The following is a 12,102-nucleotide window of genomic DNA, read 5'->3' as shown; positions in this document are numbered from 1 at the left end:
ACTTTTAATTTTTTTTCTTTTAGTTATGTCCCTGAGTAAGGAGATGCTTGCTGAAAGCAAAGGACCACAGAATGGGAAGTATGGAAAGGTAGTTATGAATACCAACAATAACCATGTGACCAGTTATAAAACCAAGAAATGTATAGTAATTGTTGGGTGCATTTCCTCTCTGTTTTGAATCCTTAAAGAATTAAAAGTTGACCTTCCATTTGATCCCACAATTCCATCACTAGGTGTTTACCTACAAGAACAAAAATCATTTTTCCACAAAGACATTTGCACCAGAAAGTTTATTGCAGCCCAATTCATAATTGCCAAGCCATGGAAGCAGCCCAAGTATCCCTCAACCCATGAATGGATTAACAAATTGTGGTATATGTATACCATGGACTACTATGCAGCCATAAAAAAGAGGGAGGCTTTACAACTTTTATGTTCACATGGATGGAATTTAAACATACCCTTCTTAGTAGAGTATCTCAAGAATGGAAAAAGTATCCAATGTACTCAATACTATCATGAGACCGATATATAAACGCACATTCATATGACTAATAAAACACAAATACAGTCTAGCAAGAGGGAAGAAAGAGAAGGACAAGGGGAAGGGACAGAGGAGGGCATTTGGTGAGATTGTACCTAATGTGCACAATGCAAGGGTACACTTCAAAATAACTAAAAGTAGGGGCAGCACCTGTGGCTCAAAGGAGTAGGGTGCTGGCCTCATATACTGGAGGTGGTAGGTTCAAACCTGGCTCTGGCCACAAAAAAACAAAACAACCAAAAAAAATTGCAAAATAATTCAAAATAAATTATGTTCATGGCACACTTGAGACCCTCTCGCAGCACACTGGTTGAAAATCTCTGCTCTAGAGAGAGGGAAGGAGAGAGGGGGTGGGGCCTTGGTGTGCGCCACAACTTTTGGGGGCAAGACATGATTGCAAGAGGGACTTTGCCTAACAAATGCAATCAGTATAATCTGGTTTATTGTACCCTCAATGAATCCCCAACAATAAAAAAAAAAAAAAAGAAAGAAAGAAATGAAATCTCTGCTCTAGAAGCTGGAAAATACAAGAACACAGATTCTCCCCTACAGCCTTCAAAGGCTCTCCACCCTGTCAATCAGCTTGACTTTAGGGCAGTGAAACTAATTTTACACTCCTGACTTTCAGAACTGTGTAACATAATTTGTTACAGCAGCAATAGGACACTGATACACAAGACTAAAGTGGTAACTGTTGTCTGGCCAGTAGGGGGTGCACCACCTTCTATTGGTGATCTGAAACCCAGTCCACACTCTAAATATTTCTCGTAATTGAACTACTTTCAATTTTTAAAAAAAGAAGAAGAATATATCTGTGTGCATATGTGTACATAAATTAAGCAAGTATGTTTGTTTGGTTCCTCTCATTCTTTTATTGCTTAACATAAGATTAGTTGACTTTATATTAGTATATAGGTATTGTCATTTTTTACATCACACTATTTAAATCATGGGCTATCAGGAGAAGAGTAAACATCACCCAAGGACTTTTATGTCATCTTGGGAAGGCATAATGAGTTTCGGATCATGTGCAGGATACTTGCATCACATCCCGTTGGGGCAGAACTATTACCTTGTTTCTGTCCTATACGGAGATTAACTATGATTAAAGAAGATGTATGTGGGTGCCAAGTTGGTTTAGGGTAGACACGGGCTGGTTAACTTTAGCAGTCTACTTGCCTGGATTCAGAATACCTAAAAACATAGTAAAGAATTATTTTCAAGTATATTTGTGAGGGTATTTCCTGAGGAGATTGATATGTGAGTCTGAGAAAATCTCAATGTGAGTTACTCCCCTGCTGGGGGTCAAGAAAGAATAAAAAAAAAAAAAAAAAGGAAAATATATAGATCTGTCTTCTGGAGTTGAGACACACTCTTTTGCCCTTGAAAAACAATTCCAGGCTTCTTGGAGTTTGGACTCCAGAACTTAAGCCAACAGCCTCCTCGATCCTTAGTCTTTTGGTCTCAAACTGAGGCTTCCCCAGTTTTAATGCCTTTGGACTTGAACTTAGACATGTTTCCAGTTTCCACGTTTGCCATATTGCAGACAATTCACTATAGGACCTAGCGGCCTCCATAATCATGTGCCAATCAGCTAATAAATCTCTTCTTCCCTCTTTCTCTTTCTCAGACTGAGAGAGAGAGAAGTCTTTGGGGGTTTTACAGCGTGTCATATAGGAGTGTCAATTGTCATGTACACTCCTATATTGTGTATATACTATATACAATACATATATACACAATGTAGGATGCTTCTGTTGTTTCTGTCTCTCTGGAGAAGCCTGGAGTTACATATTGAGTCTTCATTATAATCATCACTCTTTAGGGCAGTTATCTTCTATATCGTTTAATATATATAAACATGTGGTGTGTTGCTGACTTCTAGTTCTCAGTTATCTAGTTCCTCTCTTTTCTGAGATACATGCAAATCCAAAATGCAGAATCTTTCAGTTGTGAATGGCTTTGTGGCCCAGTTTTGGCCTGTGAGCTTTGATCAATACATAAAATTTTCTGAAGCCCTTTATTGTAAGAGAGAAACTTCTTGCCTTGCTGGAACAAATCTATTGGGATGACGTCCTTTTAAGAAGGAAGAGTTTCCATTAGCTCACAACCTCTCTTTTATAAGCAGAAGCCTTGCTTTACCTTGGTCATGGAATAGAAGCTAGTCAGAACATTTCCTGAGATTTTGTATTATATTTTGACACAGCATTGCCTGCATCAATCTAGTAATTTAGGTTAACTATTTCATACCTGTAGAAAATTATGCTGCATAAATTAAGTATAATTGAATTGTAAATAGATTGATGAAAGGCTGGATAACGAGCTGGAGAAGGAGTGAAAATCTCAGGGGATCTTTGAATATATAAACAAAATTTCCTTATAAGGTAACAATTTGAATGTATACTGTATTAAAAGTAATAAACTTGCTTATATACTATTTCTTTACCTGCATTATTCCTTCACAGTCCTTTTTGCAAGTGTTTGCCATAAAATATCAAACGACTTTCGTAATCTTTGGTTTATGGAAGGTGTCAGAGCTTTCTCTCCCTTAAAAAGATAAAAATTGGAAAGACGTGGATTATTCTTCAAAAGGAAATAGGATATTATTAGGAAGAAAGAACTGACAGATGCTGGGGGGTGGGGAGTTAAAACTAACAGAAGTCCACGTATTTGGAAATCAGGAAGAGAAACATTGCTCATACGCTATTAGCACAGAATGGTGCACATATGGCATTGGACATGAACTTGCTAAATTCAATGGGAAGAGACTTTTATAATATATTTAAAAGTTTTTCTTCAGTAAAGAATATTGTTAAAATATTTATGGCATTAAAAATGCTATTAGTTATATTAACAGAAAAATAAATTATTTTAAGATAATTTTTTTCAAAAACAATTCAGATTTTATTGTTTATTTTCTCTCCTAGACTTCCTATAATTGCAGAAGTTTTGAGTTGTTGATGAATTGAATAAAATTTGAATATATATTTCAGAATTTATGGTTATGATAATATCACAGTAGTAAATTTTGGTCAAGTCCAGACATTGAATGTCAAAATTATTGAAATATTTTCTTAATTGTTTCTGTCCTATTATATTTTAACATAGTGCTTTTATTATTACCTGTTGAAATTTTTGACCATTGTCTTATGAATTTCTTATTATTTTATATGCTTCCCTTTATCAAAAGTTTATGTTAGGAAAAGCTGAAAAAATAAAAGTGAACATAACAAATTAAAAAAAAATCTCTGTATTATTTTTACTATATATAATATCAAAAATACACTACAAACTAACATAACTATTGAGTACATTACATGAGAAACAAACTGACTTAATTGGGTGGATTAACAGTGATTTAAAAAATGTCTTAATGAGTAAGTCACTCTTTTTCACAACATATGTGTAATTTTATTTTATTTTATGGAAGAACATGCTATCATCACTCTTATCCTGTCATAATCCTAAAGTCATTTGGGCCTTATCAAAATGTTCTAAATGTAGCAATTTACAGGTAAGCCCTTTTAAAATTTTTTCTAATTATAGTTTAGACTTACAAGTATTATTCATTTACAGTGAATATTTATTTATTCATTATAACTCATTGTGCAAACAAAATGGAAAATAATGGCTTCTGGCTTCTAGAACACTACAGAAAGTGTACACTACTCATAAGGGTCTAGTGACAATGAGTAACAACTACATAGAAATTGAAATGCAAGTTACTTTGGAGTCTAGGAAGTTTTTGATTAGTGGATTTGATCTTACACTTAGAGAGCACATTAGGAATTCTGTGTTCATAAGCTAGTTAAGGTTAAGCACTTCGCGTTACCTTCCTGTTTACGGTAGGTAAATACAGAAGGCACTGATTTCTACAGGAGTACATTTTTTTATAAAACTATCACTTAGCTTCATTTTTCATTGTATTAAACATTTTTCTTTTCTTTTTTTTTTGTGGTTTTTGGCCGGGGCTGGGTTTGAACCCGCCACCTTCGGCATATGGGACCGGCACCCTACTCACTGAGCCACAAGCGCCGCCCATATTAAACATTTTTCTTAAGAACATAGAATAGTGCACCATTGTTATTTCCTAGTTATAATTTTGTTCTTTGAAGTTGTGGTCTTATTCATAATATTGAGTTGGGTTTACAGTTTGTCTGTATGTTAAGCTTCCAACAACACTCAAAATGTCGTCTTCAGATTTGAATTACTAGAAATATCCTGAAATATATTTTTTAAAGTATATAGCATGGTGTTATCCTACCCCACATCTAGTTTTGACATCCCCCACTTCCTTCAAATTTCACTTTTACCTGTTTTTGATAAGGTCAAAATAATATCTGTAGCATATTCTTGCCTGTTTTAATGCATAAATTCAATTATAATGGTTTCACATTATTTTCCAAATCTGTTACTTGGAATCATATGTTTGGTCCATTTATGTCACTCAAATATGCATATTCACACACACTCAAACATGCAAAAAAACAAAGAAATATAGAAACATGTATTGTCTGCCTAAATATTCATTCTCTAAAGTTGAACATTTGGTTATGTCTAAAGTATCATTTTTCCTAATGTGTTAGGAAAATCTGGACAATGTAGCTTTGATTTGGCTTAAATATACTTTCTAAATGCATCTTATTAAATTTTTAAAAATATGTAACATCTTCCACGCAGACATGTTCAAATTCTATTGCATTTTATACTTTGTGAAATATTTTCACTAACCATCTTAAACGTGATTTTCCTTTTCTGGAATTAGTAAGAGAGTAAGAATATTTTTTTAAAAAAATGTTCTTCATTTGCTATTTCTTTATTGAATGAGGGATTCCTTATCCCTTTGATAAACCTTTATTTCTTCTCATCACTTTGACTACTTAGCCTCTCAGACTTTCTCTTGAAACACTTCAATTCAGCAGATATTGATTAAGACAACTTTGGAAAAGTACTATTCTAAATGTTAGTAGGATAGATAATACGTATACTTAAGCATGTGGTGAAAACTCCTATGTGCTGTATACAGAACTAGAGCAGAGATAAGGGGTGTTTAAAAGACTCCATTTGAGGGGTGCAATTTTATTTGAGGTGATCAGAATTGGACTCAGTGAGAAGATAAAATTTGAACAAGGCCATGAAATGAGGGCTATCAGTAAAGTTTTTCAATTGCAAATTGGATGGTTACCTACCTTAATTCTCTGAACTTTTTGTGATATATTTCAAATTCTTTGGACTGTTTGGCACAAAAATCATTTACTTCTGGTCTCATAGACAGTACATGTTCTGCAATTTTCTATATATGCTGTGATTGACTGTTACTTGGTTATCAAATGCTATTTTAAACCTCTGTACCTGGCTAGATGATTTTTTCATTTCTCGGGAACATCCTTCCCTCTCACTAAGTCTGCACTGGGAGAGCTTCTATGCACCTGTGAATGCTGTCAGGTCTTTGTAAAGAAGCCCCACATCCTACAATCTAAATATTCTTGTGTACTTTCATATGAATCTAGCCAAGTCTCCTTCTTGGGGCTTCTTACATGGTATTGTACTTACAAATGATCTCATCATTTTTCTCCTTGTCTTAACTAACTCCTGTGAGGCAAATCATGCTCTTCCATCTAAATGGTCCCAGCATGTGGACCTTTTTCATTTAAGCCCAATTACAGCCTTTGCTTTCTCTTTACTTTCAAAATTTTTAATGTTTCCTTCATGAAATATTTTTTCTCCTCCACATAATTTGAAAGAAATGATTATCATCTCAATTTCAAATTTGAAAATCATCTCAAGTATTATTCACAATACTACATTTCTAGTTGTAACATTAATTCCCTGAGTTTGGTCTTCTTTTCACTCACTCTTAAATAATTTTTCACTCTTGTTTGTACTTCTATTGACTATTACAAAAAAATGCCTTTTCTCATTTCAGTATTTAGAATCACTCCTTGAACTAGTACACATTGTCAAAATCCTTTCAATTTATACCAGTCCTGAAGAAGAAAACATTTAACTTAAACTTCACTAAATTAGTGCAAGAGTCAATAAATTGATGCCTTACATTAAAATGATCTTCCTAATCAGGAGTTCTATGTATGATAATTCTCCATCGCTTTTCTTTAAATGTCATCTCTTTTAAATCTCTTCACTACCTGACAAAAATATTACTACATTATTTTGGGACTTTTTTTTTTCTTAGTTTCATCCTGGGGAATTTTATTTTCCATAAAATAGCTAAGGGAGGAAATAGATATATACACATGCACACACACATAGAAATATATCCATATATATAAAAATAAATATATATAATACACACACATATATATGGATACGTGTGTGTGTGTATATTATATATCTTGTCACTAAACCTCTTCTTGTAGAAGTTTTAAATAACCACTCAAGGACACATAAAAGTGTACATATTGGTGGATAGGTCATTTATTGCACATATTTCTAAAGTTACTTCAACTAAAATTGTGTGATTCTCCCTGTAATTCCAGTTCTAAAATTAGCTTCATGTTTTTGTTTGCAGTGCTGCTGGAAATTACTACTTGACTAAGTTTTTAGGTTTGATTAACTCACACACATACATACACACACCTAGACCCCCACACACAACAAAGATAAAGCATTTAGAAGAGTCGTTATATCTCAGTGACATTCAAATTATTTCCTGAAACCAGCATTTTGATAGCTTTGCTGCTCTCTTACTTCTCTCTTCTCAAAAGGTCGGTTTGTACTTTGGTGTGTCTCTAGTCGAAATTCCTATGGACTATTCAAGTTGTCACATTATCATGTGGAGTTGGACTGATCGCTACAACTCCTATAACTAACACAGCAGTGTGGTGCAGGGAAGCTTTTTAAATTTTTTTAAAAGCTCATTTTAAAGATATTTGTAGTTTCATATTGGAAGGGAATTTATTTTCACAGATGCAAGAGTTCTGCTGCTGCTTTTGACAGTAAATATAGATGACTCTCATCCACTGTGCTAACCAAATGCAAACTTGCCTATATGTCATAGACGGCATTACTGCTCAAAGATGAAAGCAAAATTAATGGTAGGGTACTCGCTGGTGAGGCACACAATCCACTTTCCAAGAACGATATTTAAATTTGAAACACATTAAATGGATTTCACTTCAATTCAATTTTTGGAGCATTACTTCTGAAACTAACAGATTTTTTTCAAAACAATAAGCTTTAACACTGTTACTATGTAAACAGCCAAAAATGGGTTATTGAAGTTTTATGAGGAGTTCTTGAAATTTGGGGTAAAAGGAATTCAAATATATTCTGTGCAAAATTTTGTAAATACTTGTAATCCGAGTTTTAAAAGATCTAAAATGAATTTTATTTTCAGTGCTAAGGTTAGATGTAAAGTATGAGCATAAAATTGAGGTGTTCTTATCATTAAAATTCTTTCTATGATTCCATGAAAAAAGGACTATTGTGGACAGAGAATTTAATAGGTAGTTTAATTTTTGTTTGTTTGTTTTTGTCCAAACAAAATGGTATACTATTTTCTGGTTTGAAGCTGATGTTTATGACAGAAAATATCTTTTTTTCTTTCTTTCTTTTTTCTTTTCTTTTTTTTTTTTTTGGTAGCGACAGAGTCTCACTTTATTGCCCTCGGTAGAGTGCCGTGGCTTCACACAGCTCACAGCAACCTCCAACTCCTGGGCTTAAGCGATTCTCTTGCCTCAGCCTCCCAAGTAGCTGTGACTACAGGCGCCTGCCACAACGCCTGGCTATTTCATTTTGTTGTTGTTGCAGTTTGGCTGGGGCTGGGTTCGAACCTGCCACCCTCGGTATATGGGGCCGGCGCCCTACTCACTGAGCCACAGGTGCCGCCCTACAGAAAATTTCTTTAAGTGAATACATAGCAGGGTTCTAAAAAAGTAGAGTCTTGGTAGATTAAAAAAAAACTATTGAATCTTTGACAAGCTAAGATTAGAGGAGATTAATCAGATTACAGGAAATAGGAAACCTTAGGATGAGAGAGAGAACTATCATAAAAGGTGGGAAGAATAAAAGGAAGCTGTCAGTCTCCAGGAGGTAAACATCAGAAACAAATGAATGGAAAGAGAAGTGAAGTACTTCTTTAAAATAAAATACTTTATATTTGCAGAGGGGCAAGGAAATAACCATTACATATCTACAACAAAAAGCATACTGATATAATAGGTAGATTTAAAAAATAGAAAATTTATTAAAAATTACATTTTATGAAATTAGTAATGATCTGAACAGCAAAAATGAAAGTTCAAGAGAAGATGAATGAGATAGTAACTGGGGCTGAAGAAATCTTTCAAAATATAATCAAAAGAATTTATAATATAGAAATTATTGGGAGTAATAGAGAAATTCCAAAACTTGTATAAAACAATTTTCATAAATAGAGTGGAGGGGAATCGGATAGGAAGTAAAGTTTGAGAAATTTAACAAGGACTGTTAATATGTGATTTCTCAGTATTAGGGTACAATGATTCCTGAATAAAAAATCTTAAAAGCTACATCTATGCATACAGCATTAGATTTCTAAACATCAAGATAAAAACCTGCTCAGCACTCATAGCATAGTGGTTACAGTGCCAGCCGAAAAACACCGAAGGTGGCAGGTTCAAACCTGGCCCTGGCCGGCTAACCAACTGCAACAAAAAATAGCGGGGCAAAAAAAAAAAAAAAAAAAATAGCGGGGCATTGTGGCAGGTGCCTGTTGTCCTAGCTGCTTGGGAGGCTGATGCAAGAGAATTGCTTAAGCTCTGGAGTTTGAGGTTGCTGTGAGCTGTGACACCATAGCACTCTACTGAGGGTGACATAGTGAGACACTGTCTCAAAAAAAAAAAAAAAATCTAAAAATTACTAGAGTGATAAGAAAAAGAAATGACTTGAGAGAAATGAATGAAAAGAGAATAATTATTTCGATATAATATTGGATGCAAGACAATTTCACAGCAATAGTGCAAAATAGTTAGAAAAAAAAACACTTTTTGCAAATCCAAAATGATATATTCATCCTAACTCTAATTTTGCTATGAAAAGGAAGAAGATATTTTCATTCATAGAGTATTAAAATATTTTAGTGTTAGGCTCATAATAAAAGAGCTGTAAATATTCACATGCATAAAAAGATAAAGTTTTTAGGTTATCTAATCATATGTGCCCCAATGTTAATTTTTTTTTAAAAAACAAAGTTGAGTTTTTTTAGTTTGTTTAAGGACTGGGATACAGGAAACAATGGAAAACAAATATTAATGTATCTTATGTTTGAGATTGCAGATAAAAGAATTGTAGATGACACAATCGTAGTAGTTGTTGACTACAGAAGAAGTAAAACAAACTCAGATGCCTGTTATAATTTGCAAGATGAAGGATATGTAGCGGATACTGTACTTTTTAAAAAAATTAAAGCTAAACACAAAATTAAAATGTTAAGGGAACCACTAAACAAATATAAGTAGAAGATAAGACACACCAAATAATAAACAAGCAAAAGAATACATATAACAATCAAAATAAAAGAAAAAGGAAAAAATAACAAATTAAAGCAGAACAAATTTTAAAAATTTCCATACAGATGTCAAATAAATAGGAAACTATAAATAATTATAAAAAGGATTAAACTCAATATTTCAAAGATAGAAACCCAGAAAGGATAAGAAAAAAAGAACTCAGACATGTTCTTTTCAAAACAGATAAACTGAAGTGATATTAAAAGGTGAAAAAAAAAAAAATAGCCAGGTGTTGTGGTGGGCTCCTGTAGTCCCAGCTGCTGGGGAGGCTGAGGCAAGAGAATCACTTAAGGCCAGGAGCTGGAGGTTGCTGTGAGCTGTGATGCCATAGCACTCTACTGAGGGCAGTAAAGCAAGACTCTGTCTCTACAAAAAAAAAAAAAGTGAAAAAAATGGTAGACTAAATCAACAGTACTAACAGGAGTAAGTTCCAGATCAGCAATTCTAGGAAGAGGGAACATTATACACAGTGAAAGAACTGAAAAAGAGGGTGGAGCCTCTGGCTCAGTGGGTAAGGTGCCGGCCCCATATACTGAGGGTGGCGGGTTCGAACCCAGCCCCGGCCAAACCGCAACAAAAAATAGCTGGGCATTGTGGCAGGCGCAGGTAGTCCAAGCTACTCGGAAGGCTGAGGCAAGATGATCACCTAAGACCCAGAGTTGGCGGTTGCTGTGACCTGTCACACCACGGTACTCTACCGGGGGTGACAAAGTGAGACTCTATCTCCAGAAAAAGAAAAACTGAAAAAGATACCATGACTTTGATAGAAGGAATAATTTCGCAAAATATATAATGGCTATATATTTATATTTACTTAATATGTGTTTCATATTTGTGATTGAATTAGTGCAAATTGAGAATTAAAATACTTGTTGATTTTTTTTGTTAATATTCTCTTAGAAATCAAGATAGAAGGCAGAAAGAAAAATGAAGATGCAAAAATTTGAATACACAATTGACAAAATAATACCAAAAGCCAAAGAACTCCATACCTAACAACAAGCAATAAAATATTTTAAAGCAAAAGTCATTCATTTGTAATACTCTTATTTATATTGTGATCAGTAAATCACTATAAATTTTCAAAAAATATCCATACTGTGGGTCATGTTTATTTACCATGGAGAAATAAATTGAGGAAATAACAAACTCAAAACCTACAGAAAATGATTTATAAATAATTTCTTCTTAAATGAAAATAAAATGTAATTTTTAGACTATTTAAGAGGATGCAGATAAATTTTAAGTGGGTCGTTTATAGGGTTAAATAAATATATTAAAAGACAAGAAACATCAAAGCTAAAAGAACATCATTTTAACTAAAACTTTCAGTAATGCAACAATATTGATTCAAATACATTTGTAGATGGGAATGAAATGTTAAATTTTCTAAAGCTTATCAAACAGCAAATTTGGCTCAGGAAGCAATAGAAAATCTAAATAAACCAAAAAAAAAAAATTAAATGTTTGAGAATGAATAAATAAGTTGTCATAAAATGTATTCAAAACATTGAAAACATGACAAGCTAACCAAGGCAGTGTATTTGATCATGTTTATGTTACCAAAACGAGACAAGGTTAAACTAAGAAAATTTATACACACACACACATACACTCACACACCTCTACTAATTTATCACCACATCATGTTGTGTAGCAAGCACAATAAGCCAGTGGCAAAAATCAATCAACCTTTCTTCCCGTAAGTTTTTGGGCTGTCCAGTGAATTCTTCAGAACTGGTACAGGCTTGCTTTTCTCAGCTGGGCTTGCTTGGATGGCTGTTGGGCTGGTGGTTTAAGGCTAGCTTTACCTGAGAGGACGCGGTTATGCTACACATGCACTCTCAGACTCCAATAGTCCAGCTCACACAGGTCCCTACTGTGAAAAACATAACAGAAAAGATCCCGTTACCTTAGCAATAAAAATGTAGTGTCTAAGATAAAACACAATTAATCAAATTCTGGATGTATGTTAATGTAAATCAGACAGGATTTATTTATGATATGGATGTGAGATGCTAGGAAAAATAAATCAAAACTTAATCTAAA

The sequence above is a fragment of the Nycticebus coucang genome, chromosome 1, assembly GCF_027406575.1.
Source record: "Nycticebus coucang isolate mNycCou1 chromosome 1, mNycCou1.pri, whole genome shotgun sequence".
NCBI lineage: Eukaryota > Metazoa > Chordata > Mammalia > Primates > Lorisidae > Nycticebus > Nycticebus coucang.
Note: the sequence above shows the minus strand (reverse complement) of the source record.